We start from the raw sequence: 16121 nt of genomic DNA on the forward strand, positions 1-16121 counted from the left end.
ATAAAGAACTTGTTTTCAAAACTGTTTAACTACTTCACTAGGAATGTATTTTTTAAGACTACAAATTTTATATTTCATTTTGCATATGCAACTTCCATGCTAGTACATGACAATTAAAAAACATCTACAAGAATTGGTGGAGAGTCACCACACTTATCATTCCGGAACAAAGAGAAATTCTGCACTAAGCATGAAAGGAATCCCAGAATTTCCACAGAGCAACATTCTCTTTAAACAATACAGTGATAAACAGTGGCTATCTAATCTCACTTGGCCAGCTGCATTTACTCAGTTAGTAATTTATACCAAATGAAAAAAAACCCAAACAATAACCCCCCCCAAACCGTCTAATATATGCCCTGCCTCCAAACTCCCATACAAAAGGAAATTCAAGTGCAAGCAGACAACGTTAACCTTACATGACAAGATACTAAGAGATACAAGATGCATTGTTTTCAAATGTACTGCACTTACACCTTTGAATGTGATTATTTTATGGCATACTTTAATGTGCTATTAAGTCTTTGCTGACATCTGTGTAGATTTTTCCCTATTGTTTTAATGAAAAATTCGTTCCTACAGCTGATGGCGAAAAAAAAATTAAAAAATTTCCTTTCTGCCACAAGATAACTAATTGCCTTTCTAACCTTTCTGCTAATAGCAGTTTTGGTGAAGAAAGGTAACTCAAACATCTCTTATTTAACCAATATTACACTGTTAACTGGATACAGGGTACAACCTAGTGGTCAGGATATATTCAGAGCCTGATCAAGGTTAAGAGTAAAACAGAATTATGAAATAAATTGCAGAAGACCCCAAATATATCATTATGAGAACTGATTTTAGGCAGAGGGAGTTTCCTATTAGTCTTCTACTTTTACACTAATTATTTTTATTTCCAGAAATAGGATGAACTCTTGCTTAGGGCAGGTAATGCCAACATTTTTTTAACATCCTAAACACACTGGCAAGTTGTGTGGCAGATGTCGGGCACATATTTTTCCCCATTGAATAATGAATATCCTTCCTTTCCAGAGGAAGGAAGGAAACAAAACCATAAGATGACAGCATGTGTTGGAGGGCACAAGATCTATGTTCTATTTACCCATTTTAAACACTGGCACTTCCTGTACATCTCAGGTTTCCTGCAATAAAGAGATTGTCATAGGTTTAGTCAGGTCACCAGATTTTTATGGGATAAAACCATGGTTGCTCCATGACTTGTTTCTATTTATTTGGTGAGACTTTTTCTTCTGTTATTACTTAACAAGTTCAAGAGTGAAGTTATAGTATTCTGAAATCCTTCCGTGGAAGGTCTTGCAGTACTACTCGCAATTATTATACAATTTCAGGTTTTACATCAAAATAAACAATTCAAATCCAACCTAGGTTTGTACAGTTCTGTTTCTGAACACCAGCTGTTCAGAGGCTTTTATGAAATGAAGTTGCTGCCAAAAAGTTACCAAATGGGTAGTAATGGGAGGTTCCTATGCTGGCACTCTGATCGACTGAACTGAACTTAGCTTTTACTTTCAGAGTGCTTTTCTGTATTATCTTAAAAACACGCCTCACAGTTGCAGTCATACATATCGGGGCACATTTGAAGCAAAAGCCCAGAGAAAGGTGTTTTATATGTAGCTTTAAAATCCAACTGTTCATACTTTACTATACTGATAATTCATTGGTTTTCTTCTTTCCTCTATCACAATATCCCAGAGCTAGCAAAAGATGCTGCTGCTGGCTTGTTATACTCCAGACACAAGGTAAGCAATATGTAATACCAGATTCTTAATTCAGATACAGTTTCATCAAATCAGCTTCACTGTAATTTTTGAAAAGTGGGTATGTGTATACTACAAAGACATCAAGGTTGAGTAACTCCAAACCACTGTTCGGATATACTAAGTATTCCAGGGACAAGCATGGTGCTTTTTCAGTCTCTCTTGGGGATTCAGGCTGTAATATGACAAGGGGCAAGCCATGTATCATTGTGTAATCCTGTCCCCACCAGAGTTACTCAGGTGAGCCAGCAGAGCAATTTCATCTCATCTAGAAAGTAGTTTCTCCTATTATACCTCTTCTACTTCAGCAAAATTGACTTGTATTGCACTTCCAAATTAAGACTGGCCTCCTGCTGTGACACAATAATTTATTAGGAAAAACTGACTTATTGGACACCTGCACGATTCTTAAGGATTTTAATCACTTGAACTTGGCATGCCTTCCTAACTAGCTCCCTTGAATCAAGGGCCCATCAGTTTTGTTTTCAGAAATACTCAGATGTACTTTCATTTTCAGATGCACCTTTATCTTCCTCTGGCATCAGTGGAATCAACAAACCCTCTAAATTACAGCCTCAATAAAGATGACCTTCCCATACAACATTCTGTACACGTCAGGACCTGTATTATGGCACTAAGTAATAACACTGAGCAAAGGTCTGCTCTCTCTGCTGATCTCATTTAGGCTTAACTAAGCCATTTAGACAGGTATTTCTTGAATGTTCAACTGTAATGCATGTTTCAAGGGCATAAAGTTTCTGCTATTTGAGTGCCAGTTTCTCAATGCAGTAGAAAGAAAAACTAGAAAAGCTGGAAGTAGTCATCATGCCTGTGATGCCATCTCACAGAGATTTTGTCATCTTAATAAAAAAAAAAAACCTACCTTTTCTTCTGCAGCCCAGGTCATAGTTCTATTTCTCTTCTGCCTTCTTTAGACAATTTGCCAAGTATAATGTATGTTGTCAGCAGTACAGCTTAAGACAGTAAATCTCTGTAATTTGGAAAAATCTCAGAAGTTGACTGTTCTGTAAAAGGAATACTAAATGCAGAGTGGGAAAGTCAGAAGATACCAATCAATGACCCAAAGCTTGTTTCATCTCTACAGCAGTGATAGCATCTTAGTGATAAAAGTAACCTTCTTCTCCAGAATTTAATACAGGCATGGTAAACTGCCATAATTTTGATGAGACTTGTTCTAGCCTACTGCCTTAAATGAAAACCAGAAATTTTCTAGTTAAGAATTGAGCATCATTCTTATAATCTAATAATACTATAAGTTGGTAAGGCACTGATCAAAAACTGTATTATAAAGCCATCTCCATCTTTTCTGCTAGCAAAAAGGGAAGGGCATGTGCAAGACAGGGCAAGAGACAGAAGCAGCAGAAATACCTGAAAAGCAATCCATCAGCAGAACCAAAGTGTCAGATGCTGATCAAACATACTGGAACTGTGCACTAGACAGTCCACAGAAAGCACTTCTTGGGCCAAGGACTGTGGCTGCAAGGAGTTGGAAACTATGACTAAAAAACTACTTCCCTACTGTGTCAATCCTCTTGTATTCACAGAAAGAGAGGTTAGTACATTGCATATAAACTGGATGACATCAAAGATAAGCTCCCCCCATTTTTTTTTCTTCAGATAGGAACAATATGCAAAACCTTGAAGTTTTGGTTAATTCTGCATGAAAAGGAATAATAGACAGCAACTACTTACATAATAATTACTACAGTCAGATTCCATCTCTAGACTTCCATCAAAAAACATCTTACAAAGGAAGAATTACCTACATAAAATGTCATAGGTGGGTATATGACCTATGTACAAACCACGTGCAGAGGGTATCAAGGGTGGAAAGGGAAAAAGAAAGCATAAGAACATAATGGAAGAAAAGGCTAATGTTCTTACAATGATGATGGTTTAACAAAATAAAACAAAGAAATAAAAGTGATCAAAGTAGTACCTCTGATAAATCCCTGTTATAACATGTAGAAAACACACAAGAAGGGGAAGATCAGGGGAAAAAAGTGGATGATCCAATTATTTTACTTAAGACAACATAAAGACATGCAATTTAAGTTCAGAAAATCTGTGGCCTAGTAAAGTGAAATACATACTTAATTCTCTTGGAAACTAATTACATCCATACAGTCTGGTACTAAACTATTAATGCCTTCTGCATTTTATGAATCACCTGTTGACATACGACTATTCTCAGTATCATGTAAGCATGCAGAGTTAAAACAGTAGTAAAAGAGCCAAAGTGCTATCACAACATTGGAAAAGGAGAAAATAGGAGGTCAAGCTATTCCCATAAGGCAGCATGTGAAGGAAGTGGAACAGGCAACTGAGTAGATCTCAGAAAAAAACCTGGAAGTATACATGGTGGGGGGCAGGGGTACATGAGCAGGTACTCAGTAAGCTTGACCACAAAAAGGACTGTCATGGTTTAACCCCAGCCAGCAACTAAGCACCATGTAGCCACTCACTCACTCCCCCCCCCCCCCCCCCATCCAGTGGGATGGGGGAGAAAATCGGGAAAAAGTAGTAAAACTCCTGGGTTGAGATAAGAACTGTTTAATAGAACAGAAAAGAAGAAACTAATAATGATAATGATAACACTAATAAAATGACAACAGCAATAATAAAAGGATTGGAATGTACAAATGATGCACAGGGCAATTGCTCACTGCCCACCGACCTACACCCCGCCAGTCCCCGAGCAGCGATTCCCCGCCCCCCCTTCCCAGTTCCTAAACTAGATGGGACGTCCCATGGTATGGAATACACCGTTGGCCAGTTTGGGTCAGGTGCCCTGGCTGTGTCCCGTCCCAACTTCTTGTGCCCCTCCAGCTTTCTCACTGGCTGGGCACGAGAAGCTGAAAAATCCTTGACTTTAGTCTAAACACTACTGAGCAACAACTGAAACCATCAGTGTTATCAACATTCTTTGCATGCTGAACTCAAAACATCGCACCATACCAGCTGCTAGGAAGACAGTTAACTCTATCCCAGCTGAAACCAGGACATCTGGTTAGTTGACTCCTTTCTAGTGTTGTTCATACTACAGAAAGGAAAAATCATGTAGTCTTACAATTAAAATATCTATAAAATGAAGGCCATTGTGAAAAGAGCATAGGCAATAGTAATTAGCAATTCCTAAAATATCTGTCAAACCACTTACAGAATCATAGAATCACATAATCATTTAGTTTGGAAAAGACCTTCAAGATCATTGAGCCCAACCATCATCCATGCCCACTAAAGCATGTTCTGGAGTACCTTTATCTAATGTACTAACTTCCTTCTTTTAATAATCTCATACTGTGCTGGGAGAGTAACTGAACAGAAGGAAGAAAACCAAAAGGACAAACCACTGAACATGAACCTTCAGTGCAAATGTTATCCACTAGAGCTAGAAAGGTGTTAGCTACAGTTAGCTTTACTATAAAATCTAAGGTTTTCATAAATAGTATCGCGCAGCTGAATTTTCATCATCATTACATTTATACTTTTCCCACTGTATTGTTTTGATTGGTGGTGATTTTTACTGATGCATATAAGAAGTTATTGAGAATTTCTCTTTTAGATATCTAGTTTAGAATATTCAAAGACTGACATTCCTGTGTAGTGAGTCACATCAGCTATTTAAAATAAATGCATTTGTATGTATGGAGAATGCAAACAAATATTTACTGGGGTTTTAAGTAATTTGGGGTAAGCTGGTAGAGTTGAAGCAACCGTCATCCTAAATATTATCTGCCTAAGCAAATAAATTAGACCACTCCAAAGGCGCTACGCAATTCCACAGTGCACACCATGCTGCTGGCAGTATACAGTAATGGCTGACAAACTGTGTTAAACTACTGTTAGGTTGTATATCACATTCTCAAAAAATTTAGAAGTATATTTGCATTTTCAATTTTGCCTTCTGTGCTGAAGAGGTAAATTACAGATTTTATTAGTTTGGCAGATAAATCAAAAAACTTGAATAATAAAATTTGTTTTGGATCAAACCAAACCAAAACAAAAAGAAGTCCAAGTTCTTTGGCTAACTGATAATGCATTTTTTGTTTGTGTTTAAACTTATTTTTCCTTTTTTTCTTTTACCCAGACCTCATTAAAATTAATTCAGCTGAGACTCTGGAATATAGCAAAAACTCATAAGCTAACATAAACTGATATTTACTTGTACCATCCACATAAAATTAGGAGATCTGTTGTCCACAAACATGGAAATACCTTGTTTATATCAAATGTGCACTTAATATATTGTAAAAGAACAACTGTCTTACAGTTTATCAAGAATTTAGCTACTGTGCTTTCAAGAGATGCGAATAAAAGATGTAAAAATGAATAGAGATGTATTCGTATTCCAATAGACTGTCTAAATGATGTTTTGCTTTCCTCTGTCAAATTCATTTGACTACAGCCATTAGCATTCAGTTGCTTTCAGCTATGGTTACATGGTCTGGTGGCAGCACTGCTGAAGCCAGTTTATGTAGCTAACGTTCATTACTAGCCTCCAACTCAAGATGCTTGTTTCTCCCTTGCACTGGTTTCTTTTCTGTGCCAGCACTAGCTTTTGCTAGGGAAGGGCACCAGAGGCTTGATCTGGCAGAGAAAATGACCCAGAGGATGGGGTTGTTATTTCAAGTCAAATCAGGTCTCTTATTTCCTTCACTGTGCAGCCACCGAAAAGCTTGTGCTGGCACAAAGCAAGCAGTGATGAGGAAGTGGTCAAACAGCAAAAGTGTGAATCCGAGACATTAAATCTCTCAAATTCTGCTGCAGGTTTTGGACTCCTCTGCCATCCAGACCACAGTCTGCACATAAACATACACCCTTGTAATTCATATTGGACTGCAAAAAAACAGCAAGTGAGGCACACACTTTCTTATTTCTGCCAACTGTGTTATGGAAACAACTACAGCAAAGGGATGGGGAAGACAGTTGGGGAGTGGCAGCACTACAAGTCACTGTAGCCGTTTGACTCAGTGCAAAAATGAAGGCCCTTAGACAAGAGAAATAGTAAAGGTGCACAGAAAACTTCAGTTCTGGTTTGTGATACCCAAGAGGTTTAATCGTCTGTTTTCTTTTGCTCTAGAACAATCTGAAAGTCTTTTAAACATACCAAGTTGATATACATCTTAAGCAGTCCCCTTCTCTTAGTGATAAAAGGACAGGCTTGATTAAGGTCTCTGTCTCTTTATCCCACAGAAGTCTACGCAGAAGCTGTATTGCTGAAAAACTACCAAAACATACATTTTACTAGAATCATATTTCATGATTTGATGGAAGATTATGAGTACTGGGAAACAGTATGAGAAACAAAGCAAAACTGTGTGTCACCAAGCATACCACTGTCTTGCAACATTTGTGTGGCAAACAGATCAAAGGAAGCACTTAAATCCAAGCAGTAACTGTATTACATTGAATTTAAAATACAAATGAAAGCATGTCCCATTATAACTTCTAAGCCACCATATTTTTAAGTCATAATCAGTATTTGCATCATAAATGTTAAACGAAAAACAACTAAACAAAATATCCTAAGGCTGTGCACATATGAGACTTAACTTTTTCCCCTCTTGCCTCTTTCTTGGGCTTTCTAGACATCCTGGCACTTCTTTTCAAGCTTTTCCCTTAACTGTGACTATTAAACAATTTACAACTCTGAAATTCTCAAGTTATCACGATTTTCTATAGAAAACATGAAATTGAAAATAAATTGTAATCTCTAGGAAATGCACTCAATTTTTGCCCTAAATGCAAATGACAAACGTAAGTTTGCTTGTAAGGCACCACAAGCTGCAAGCCTCCTTTCATATTTATATTGATAGCAATTAGCAGTTAACAACAAGCCAGTCAGATATAGGTGAACTTGACAGATATTTCACATTGTAACTATAAGTAATTGCATTTTCCATCAAATGAGTTAAATAATTAAAGCACAAGTCTGATACTCTTACAGCATAAGTATATGATAACAACTCCTCCTAGTGGAAGCACATCTGACACAGCAAAATTCAGAAAAATACAGGTTTTCTAGGTATAATACCAGGCTTTTGCTAGTATTGGCTAGCTCTGCATTTTTTTTTTCTACCCTCTTTACCAATTTAAACTACACTCATTCAACTTTTCAGCACTACAGAAAAACGTCTATAGGCTTTTAAGTAAGATGAAAATCACTACGCTTTAAAGTTTGCTGCTATTATGGCATAACATGGTTTATTTATACACATAAATGAGAATCAAGTTTCAAATCAATTTAATCTTTTACTCTGAGACTATGTCTCACCACTACCCCTTAAAACTTTGGGTGAGACTGATGGGATGTAAAGTAACTTACATGTATCATGAACAATGAAGCTCTGCTGATTTACTGGTGCTGGGAGCGCAGCCCTCTGTGGCTCCTTTTTGTTTCCTCTTTCACTCATACTTTGCATCAACTGTGCCAGGAATGATTTCCATGTGAATGAATCCCTTACATTTATCTGAATAGACTACTCTGTTCAACCAATTCCATCTCCCAGGGCTCAAACTGTCACAGACATTACGCACACTGTTCAGCCTGAACCTAGAGGAGTGGTTTTTACAATAATAGCTCAGAGCAGACAGAGCTAGCAGGAATATGCAGTATCACACAATGTACTGAGCAGACTATCAATACTCTCATTCATTTATTTTAATCCCTGATTTGCTTCATGTTTCCTTGTTCATCATTGTTTTAAGCTATCATAATCAAAATATTTTGGGTAAAATTTTGACAAATTGTTGTGAAGGACTTAAGGATACTGAATTCTTTGAAAAGAAACCATTAGCATAAATATTGTTGGCAGGCTAGGCACTGAAGTGACACTTCTAACCTGCATTTTTAGGTTGGTCCAACATTTAGCAAATCTATTACAGAGAGACAAACACAAAACAATACTCAATTTGTATATGCTGTTCTGGCCAATGTTTATGTAAAGATAAAGAGTCTACAAAATACCTATGGGGACTTAAATACATATTGACTTAGCAACCACACAGCAGATCATCATTCGCAGCTAATTAAAGCATGTACCTTAACATCTACTCAGACTACTGTGTCTGAATAATTCAGTCACGTGGGATATACCTTTTTGGTTTTCTCCTTGTGATACAGTTCCATTTTCCAGACATTTCACAAATAATACCACAAACACTGAGTTACTTTATCTGTATGTCAGATTTCAAACCATATATTTTCAGTTTGTAGGTAGCCAATACCTATCACCAGTAGCTTACAAGAAACAACTAAGTGGTTCATCATTCTGTATGTACTGCTTATGGAAGGCATAGACTAACCACTCTTCATTTATCTTCCTTACTTAACAGAAGTGCAACTCTCTCCACTTCATAACACCAATGTATTTTTAATTATTAAGCAGAAGCTCTAAAACAGAAGTAGCCGTTTTTCACACAATCTTATTCAGTGGGGAACATACTGTCACAGATGTTCGCCATAGCAAAAATATAAATAAGCTTAAAAGACAGTATGTGCACAGAAAACAAAACAACAAAATCAAAACCCATTTAAAACAAAGACACAGAGACAACCAAAATCCTTACACAATAAACTACCAACAGCTGTGGTGATATCCTGGGGTAATAAGTATCCCTCTATACTTATGTTCTTACCATGCTTTTATAAGCATAAGCTTTTCCTATGAAGAGACTGATACACTTTTGGTCTGATTCCATGCTTGCATTGGATGTTCTTGCATTTCACTTGGAGTGTGGATCTGGCACAAACCTGCTCCACTAGTGCAAATTAGTTCAAAATATTTTGGAAGTGTCACTTTGCTCTTGCAGACTTTAACAATACTTCCTCTAGCATACTGGCAATTCCCTATGCCCAGACTAGTACTGTCCATCCTTCCACTACTGGCCTAACATTAACACGAATGGTGTACTGTCCGTACTCATTGATTGACAGAAATGGTAAATGTTCATGCTTGATGCAGGTCAGATTTGCCCTGGCAGGTGATCTGACAGCAATCAGGTGATCAAATATTAATGAACCTAGCACGTCACCAGAAAAGACTAGTACAAATCTCCAAATTCATTCAGTACATGCAACTTAGCAGATATTTTGAAGACTAGGGCTAATTCTAACAGTATTTATGTGATGCAGACTCTAGTTAAATAAATAATTAGAACTAGGATCATCAAGCACTTCAACAGAAAGTGTTGATCACTACAGTCTAGTAAGTCTTTCCTCCTTCTGTATGTCTATGTGGAATTTTGTAGCTAAATGGGAATTCATTCTACCTGCATCTGAAGCCAGTCACAAGCAGCATAATCGTTAGTGCAATGCTGACCTTGAGCCAGTATGAACTGTTGAAAAGACTCCACAGCTGCTTCTCAGCTTGAACAGCCAGAGCCTATAATGCACCCAATGGTAACAGACTGGAAATGCATATGCCTTATAATCAGAAATCTGGTTAAAGCTAGCATGCTAAGCTCTCTGTGGGGAGAGGGGATCGAGAGAAAATGAATTACAGGTGTGATTCCAAGCTAAAATTTCACTGTAGACTAATCCAATCCAAAACATTCTAGTCCTACTCCTTTCAATTCCTCAGCCATATCAACCCAGAAGTTACTTCCTTCCATAGCACCAAGCCTACCGTATGCACAGTCAAAGGCTAAACTGGATATGTGAAATGGTCCTCTTTTACAAAACAGAACTACTGCCCCCCTGAAGAGTGTACTTTTTTTAAAAATGTGCAGATCCAGGACCACTCAAAGAGCCTATCTCAAGTTCTTTAACTACTAGTTACTACTGCAATAGGTTTCTGAAATGTTTTATCATAGAATAAATAGATTCGTCTTCACCTCTTCTGCCCTTCAGAATGGGAAGCAAATAGCAGGACTGCTGATTTTTTTTTTTTTTTTTTTTTTTTTTTTTTTTTTAAGATGGCTGCTCATACACAAAGAACTCCTGAATCAGGCCCCACAATTTTTTGTTTAACAACAATATCCTTTTTATTTGCCTTCTGCTGCTTGAACTTTTAAGGTAAATTTAGATCTTTCTTTCAAGTTGTTCTACAAATAATGTAACTTTTTTTTTAAAGGCTGAGATATTCACATGATCAATTAACTCTAGGAATTGAGTGCTATCTAATCTACCAAATTAGACTTGTGATAAGAATCAAACTGGCAGCAGTAATAATAACAAAATAGAGCACAGGTGTATGTTTGCTAAATTATGACCAATGGACAAACACATGCTCTCTTTTCAAGTTGTGCTTCATTATGCCCTATACTGCAGTTTATTGCAGTGTAACAGAATAAGGGACTGTTGGCATTCCTCACATACACCAGTGCTAAATCAGTCTTTTTAGCTTGAGACACGGATAAAGGTGGTTTGAGCAAACCCAGCTAATTTTACATTGAAACTGATTAGAACAAAAGTCTCAATATATCTGAGTTTGGTTTCTCCTTTTCTGCAATAGCTTAGCAGTCTTGGGCCTCTCTGCAACCTGCCTTTGCTCTCACGTACATTTATTCTTTCTGCTTGGCTGCTCTAAACTTCTGAACTGTGTAGTTAACAAGAATCATCTCTTCCTTCCTTCTCTCTGCCTCTCACTCATCCCCATTAGTTTGGTACCCCAAGCTGCAAAGCCATTCCTGGTACATTTCCCTAGCCATCTATGCACTCATTTTTGTTGACTTTTATTTTACAAATTCACGCACAACCCCTAATATAAGATGACGAGACACTAGACAAAACATTTCATATTGATTACTTAGATAACTGTTCCAGTTACGTACTGAATCTCACAAAACCAACAAAAAGAATCCTAGTGACAAAATGTACTTAATGGTAAGATTTAAGAGAAAAAGGAAAAATACATTCCTGCTAGGCTGTGGTGCTTTCATTTAACATAAAAGGCCTCTTTTGTAACTTTCTACAGTAAATTAAATTACTCTGAAATAAAAATATTTCTTCCTTATAAAACACAGCAAACTGATATCATAGAAAATGATATTTTGTTAGAAAAATACCTGGTATTATTTCTAAAGCAAGTGAATGGCAAAACCATCTACTGCTTAAGATGTCTGGTTACCTGGCAAAGATAATGAAGTGATAAGAACTGTTTAGGGGTTTAGAGCAGAACATAACATACTAGCTACCTCCAGATATACTTCATAAAGCTGTATAATAAGCAATAACAGAAATAATTAACTTTGAAATAAAAAATAATTTAGTTGTAAATTAACCCCCCTCAGGAAGTAAAATCACTTGCTGATTTTTTTTTCTTTTTAATCGACTTATAATTACACAGGAAAAGAAAGAGTGCATTTCCTGAAGATGATCTATAATCATAGAATCAGTTTAGGTTGGAAAAGACCTTTAAGATCATCAAGTGCAAATAAGCAGGTTTATTACAATAAACTATTGTATTCAGTGAGAATGATCTATAGAGCACCAGGCACAAGGCTGCAACAAATGTAGTTTTAACCTAAATTCTATTTTAATTTTAGATCGATGTTCTCTCCCTCTTCTAAACAGAATGCCCTTGCATACATGACATTTAGGGCTAGAACTCACAAGACTAAGTAACTTGCATGAGATATAATGCTAAAAATAAAAAAAATTCTGAGTATCATTAAAAATGGGGCTAAAAATTGCAACAATTCAGAAAGTGCTTTATGGGGAGCTCAGCCATAAAGGGCAGCATGTGTCATAATCTCATCAACCTCCCTAGTAAGTCAGTCTGCCTGCAAAAGTTAGATCCTTTGCTTTCTAAACTCTAGCATCTGACTGTATGTGCAAAAAGCAAGAGCTTATTTTGCTGCTCCACCTTTGGTCTCAAAAGAGCTAGCTAACTGAAATGTTAAGATACTTGGGTTCTAGCTGGAGAAAACATTGGTGGTGAGGCAGGAAATTCTGTGAATCAACTGAGTTTACTTGCAAAAATGCTACCAGTCACATTTTTGTGAACACAGGGCAAGTCTGATAAACAAAGAACTATTTCCTTTCCCTTTGAAGATACAGTAAAGGCAGTGCCAGGAATCCTAGAGACATATAAAACACACCACATGTAGATAACTCAAAATGCTGAGCCAGTCTAAACTTGTGATGCCAATTCAAATTTGTTCAAAGTATTTTTGATTAATTTTGTTGTACCAAACTTCATGCTTTACCAAGTCTGTCTACACAACAGTTATATTGGTCCTTCTGCAGACAGCCCAAAGGATTTCTTTCCTCTCCCCCTTCCTGTTGCCCTCCTACTCCTTAATGCAGCGTTGCTGCATTGACACCATGAACCACCTTTAAATGAAGGCTGGATTCTACTGATTTCTCAGTTATCACCACTGAGCTTTCCTTACCTGCTGATTTCTGTACTGCAGCATTCCTCATAACAAGCTTCCATCAACACTGTGCAGTGCACTGAGCCTCATCAGAGGGCTCTCCAGCCTTGCCTCGCCGTATTATATAGCAATCTCCTGCAATGATACAGCACCAGTGCAGAGACAGGATGATCCATACTGCTGCAGCGCAGGACACCATCAAGTAGACCTTTGGTGCTCAAGTGTAACTTACAGGAACTCAGCTGTGATTCAGAGCAAAGCTTATTACTTCAGCCAAGCCCCCAATTTGCACCCAAATATGAACACCTGCTGAGCGACACAAGTGTATTGCAGATTGCATTAAAATCCCAACCCACTGCAGGTGAAGCATTGGGCTTCCACCTGCAGTACTACTGTGCCTTTAATTGTGTTATGTCTGTAATCTTGCAATTACCTGATAAACTCCTCATCGCAAATTATATTCTGTATCAAGTACAACCTGAAAGGAGTGCTTGAGAATGAAAAGTTTAACTCATTACACTTTTCCTCTGGCATGTGTCTGAAAGCTTTATTATTGTCATTAGAAGAGCAAAAGAAGACTGAAACAGCTCATTTACATCTCCGCTCCTTAGTAACAGCAGCTCTCCTTTGATATATTTTCCTTCATTTATACTCCATCTACTTCAAAGACATTTGAAGTGTTTACAATACAATAGTAAATCTGCATACAGAAGTAACACAGACTTGCACATCAGCAGGAGTATTCCACAAAAATGAAGCTAAACCAGAACCTAGCTCATCTCCTGTCCTGGAGGGCTTGTTAAATAGACAGTAATGTTTTTGCTAATTCTGATCTTTTTTAATGTTATTGCAGTTTTTCTGAAGTCATACTCTCTCTAGGTATAACTAAACAACTCTATTTTACCCCCCTCCTCAAACCGTCTTCTTGTGCTTTTACTTTTCCCTTTCCCTCTTAGGTACATAGACTCTTCCACTTCTAGAGAAGTACTTTCTAAAAGTATTTTCAAAAAGTAGGAAATAAACTTTATATTAATAAGAAAGGCACAGCCAGAGGAATGTGAGATGCAGTAAAGAGGAAGAAAAACAGAAGCTAAAACAGATGAAAAGACATCAAGAAAATTTTAAGCTGAAGTTAGTAAAGAGAATAGAGAACAGGAATCTAGCACAGACCAAAACAAAGATCTGGAAGCCTACAGTTAAGTATGATTAGAGAAAAAACTGAAATGGAAGAATGACTAGAATTTTCCTTGTTTGTTTGTTTTGTTTGTTAGGTTTTTTCCCCCACAATTACACAAGCAATACTGCAGTTTTACTAGTGGAAGAGTCTGTAAAAGTTAATTGCTCTAGAAGTAGATCAACACTTGGCTAGATAATAGGTTTACATTTTTAAAAATAAATAATTTTTCTCCCCATTGTTAAAAAAAAATCCATACTCGAATTACATCAGTTGGTATGGTCTTTTGACTGAATCCCTGTAAAGTGATTCCTTCTTCAAGGCAGTTTTTTTTCTTAGCTTTATTTTGTCAGGTCTCAAGGGAGAGTTAACAGCAGAGGTGTGGGATTTTTTAAAAATCATTAATATTCTGAACAGTTGTGATGTAGGGTAAGAGAAGGACAGGAAAGTATACTGCTGAAATACAACTGAGGTTAGGAGAAGCAAATGGATCATAGATTTAAAAATAACAGATCAGTCTAAAATATATCAATCCACTACTTGACAGTGAAATGTAGGATTAATAATCTCCCCATTTTTAATCTTTTAACTGTGTAATGAGACATTGAAGTTTCTGCCACTTTTTCCAGGTTATATTATGTCCACTGTGTCACAAAGCTTCCAATGGATTTTCACCACTCAAACATTTTCCAAAATGATGAGCTATGCCATTTTACAACTGCTTTAAGTAACTGGTTTAAGGTCCTTTGCCAATGCAATAAAGCAGCAGCAAGTTCAGAAAAAGCTGATGCCATAACAGGATTTTAAGCTTTGTTAGTTGTTTAGAGATAGCAGTAAAACAATCAGACTTGATTTCTAAAGAAGAAGTCACAAATTTATCAGTCCTCAAAGATATGGATACCCAATATCTGTAAGAGACAGGCATCAAACAGAGATGTCAGTGGAAATTAGGGATTCTGGAGTAGGGATCAGTATTTCTAAAAATAATTTTGGTATTTAGTATCTAAATATTTATTATTCAAAAGTTCAGAATCCTAGATGTCTCTCATTCTGGAGAAAGTACTGTTACAGAGATCAACATAGTAGATCTCTGACAGAATGGAATATTCAGTTACCATTTTAGAGAACTGATGCAGCTATTCCATGACCAGTGTTACAGTACATTAATAACAACAGCCCTCCCTACAGATGAGCATCAGGCTTTTCACACATTCTTCTGTGCCAACTTTGTTGATGCTCCTTAAACTCTTCTTCTCAGATTGAGACAATTACCTCAGCTATTGGCCAGTAACATAATGTGCAGAGATGACCCAGCCAGCTCATACATTCAGTAGAATCATAGTGATATTTTAGGGAACTTTAATGAAAAAATATCCCCAACTTTATGGTAAGTAATAATAGGTTTTCTTTAAAGTTACTAATAACTATTTACTCTAATAACATCAATTAATAAGGTTACAAACTATACAGATTTTAGCCTTGCCATTTCTTCGATAATTAATTCAAGAAAGAAAATTTGTAAAAGAATTTATTCTATTCTCCCCAAAACTATGTCTAAAAAGTGCATTCTGTTGAAACAGGGTTATATTATTTTCTTAGCAAGCTCTCCAGACCTAACAGGAGGTTAATAAATACAAGGCAATTTTGTGACATAATCCAGTTAAAGATAACTGCACTGAAGATCATTCTTTACTACAAAAAATCTCATGTATTCCCACTACAGAATGTTTGAAATGGAGTTTGTTCCTTACTCCATTAACAAATTGTGCAACAGATTAGATGTTTACCCATATTTCTGCATCTGCAAAATGAACTTCACATAC

The 16121-nt window shown here is 36.8% G+C and overlaps 1 protein-coding gene across 5 annotated transcripts in view; it reads right to left on the bottom strand.

Moving 5' to 3' along the window:
- Window positions 1-16121, bottom strand: part of BCAR3 (BCAR3 adaptor protein, NSP family member) — a 113602-nt gene that overhangs the window by 78099 nt on the left and 19382 nt on the right. Inside the window, exon 1 of one of the 5 annotated variants that reach the window (XM_049808982.1) lies at window positions 8131-8197. The exons of 3 other annotated variants lie outside the window; for them this stretch is intronic. The gene's annotated coding sequence lies outside the window, so the exon portion shown is untranslated. Of the gene's footprint in view, window positions 1-2664; window positions 2746-8130; window positions 8198-16121 lie in introns of those variants that run through there. One more of the 5 variants, XM_049808980.1, reaches the window with a different exon arrangement.

The sequence above is a fragment of the Accipiter gentilis genome, chromosome 8, assembly GCF_929443795.1.
Source record: "Accipiter gentilis chromosome 8, bAccGen1.1, whole genome shotgun sequence".
Classification (NCBI taxonomy): domain Eukaryota; kingdom Metazoa; phylum Chordata; class Aves; order Accipitriformes; family Accipitridae; genus Astur; species Astur gentilis.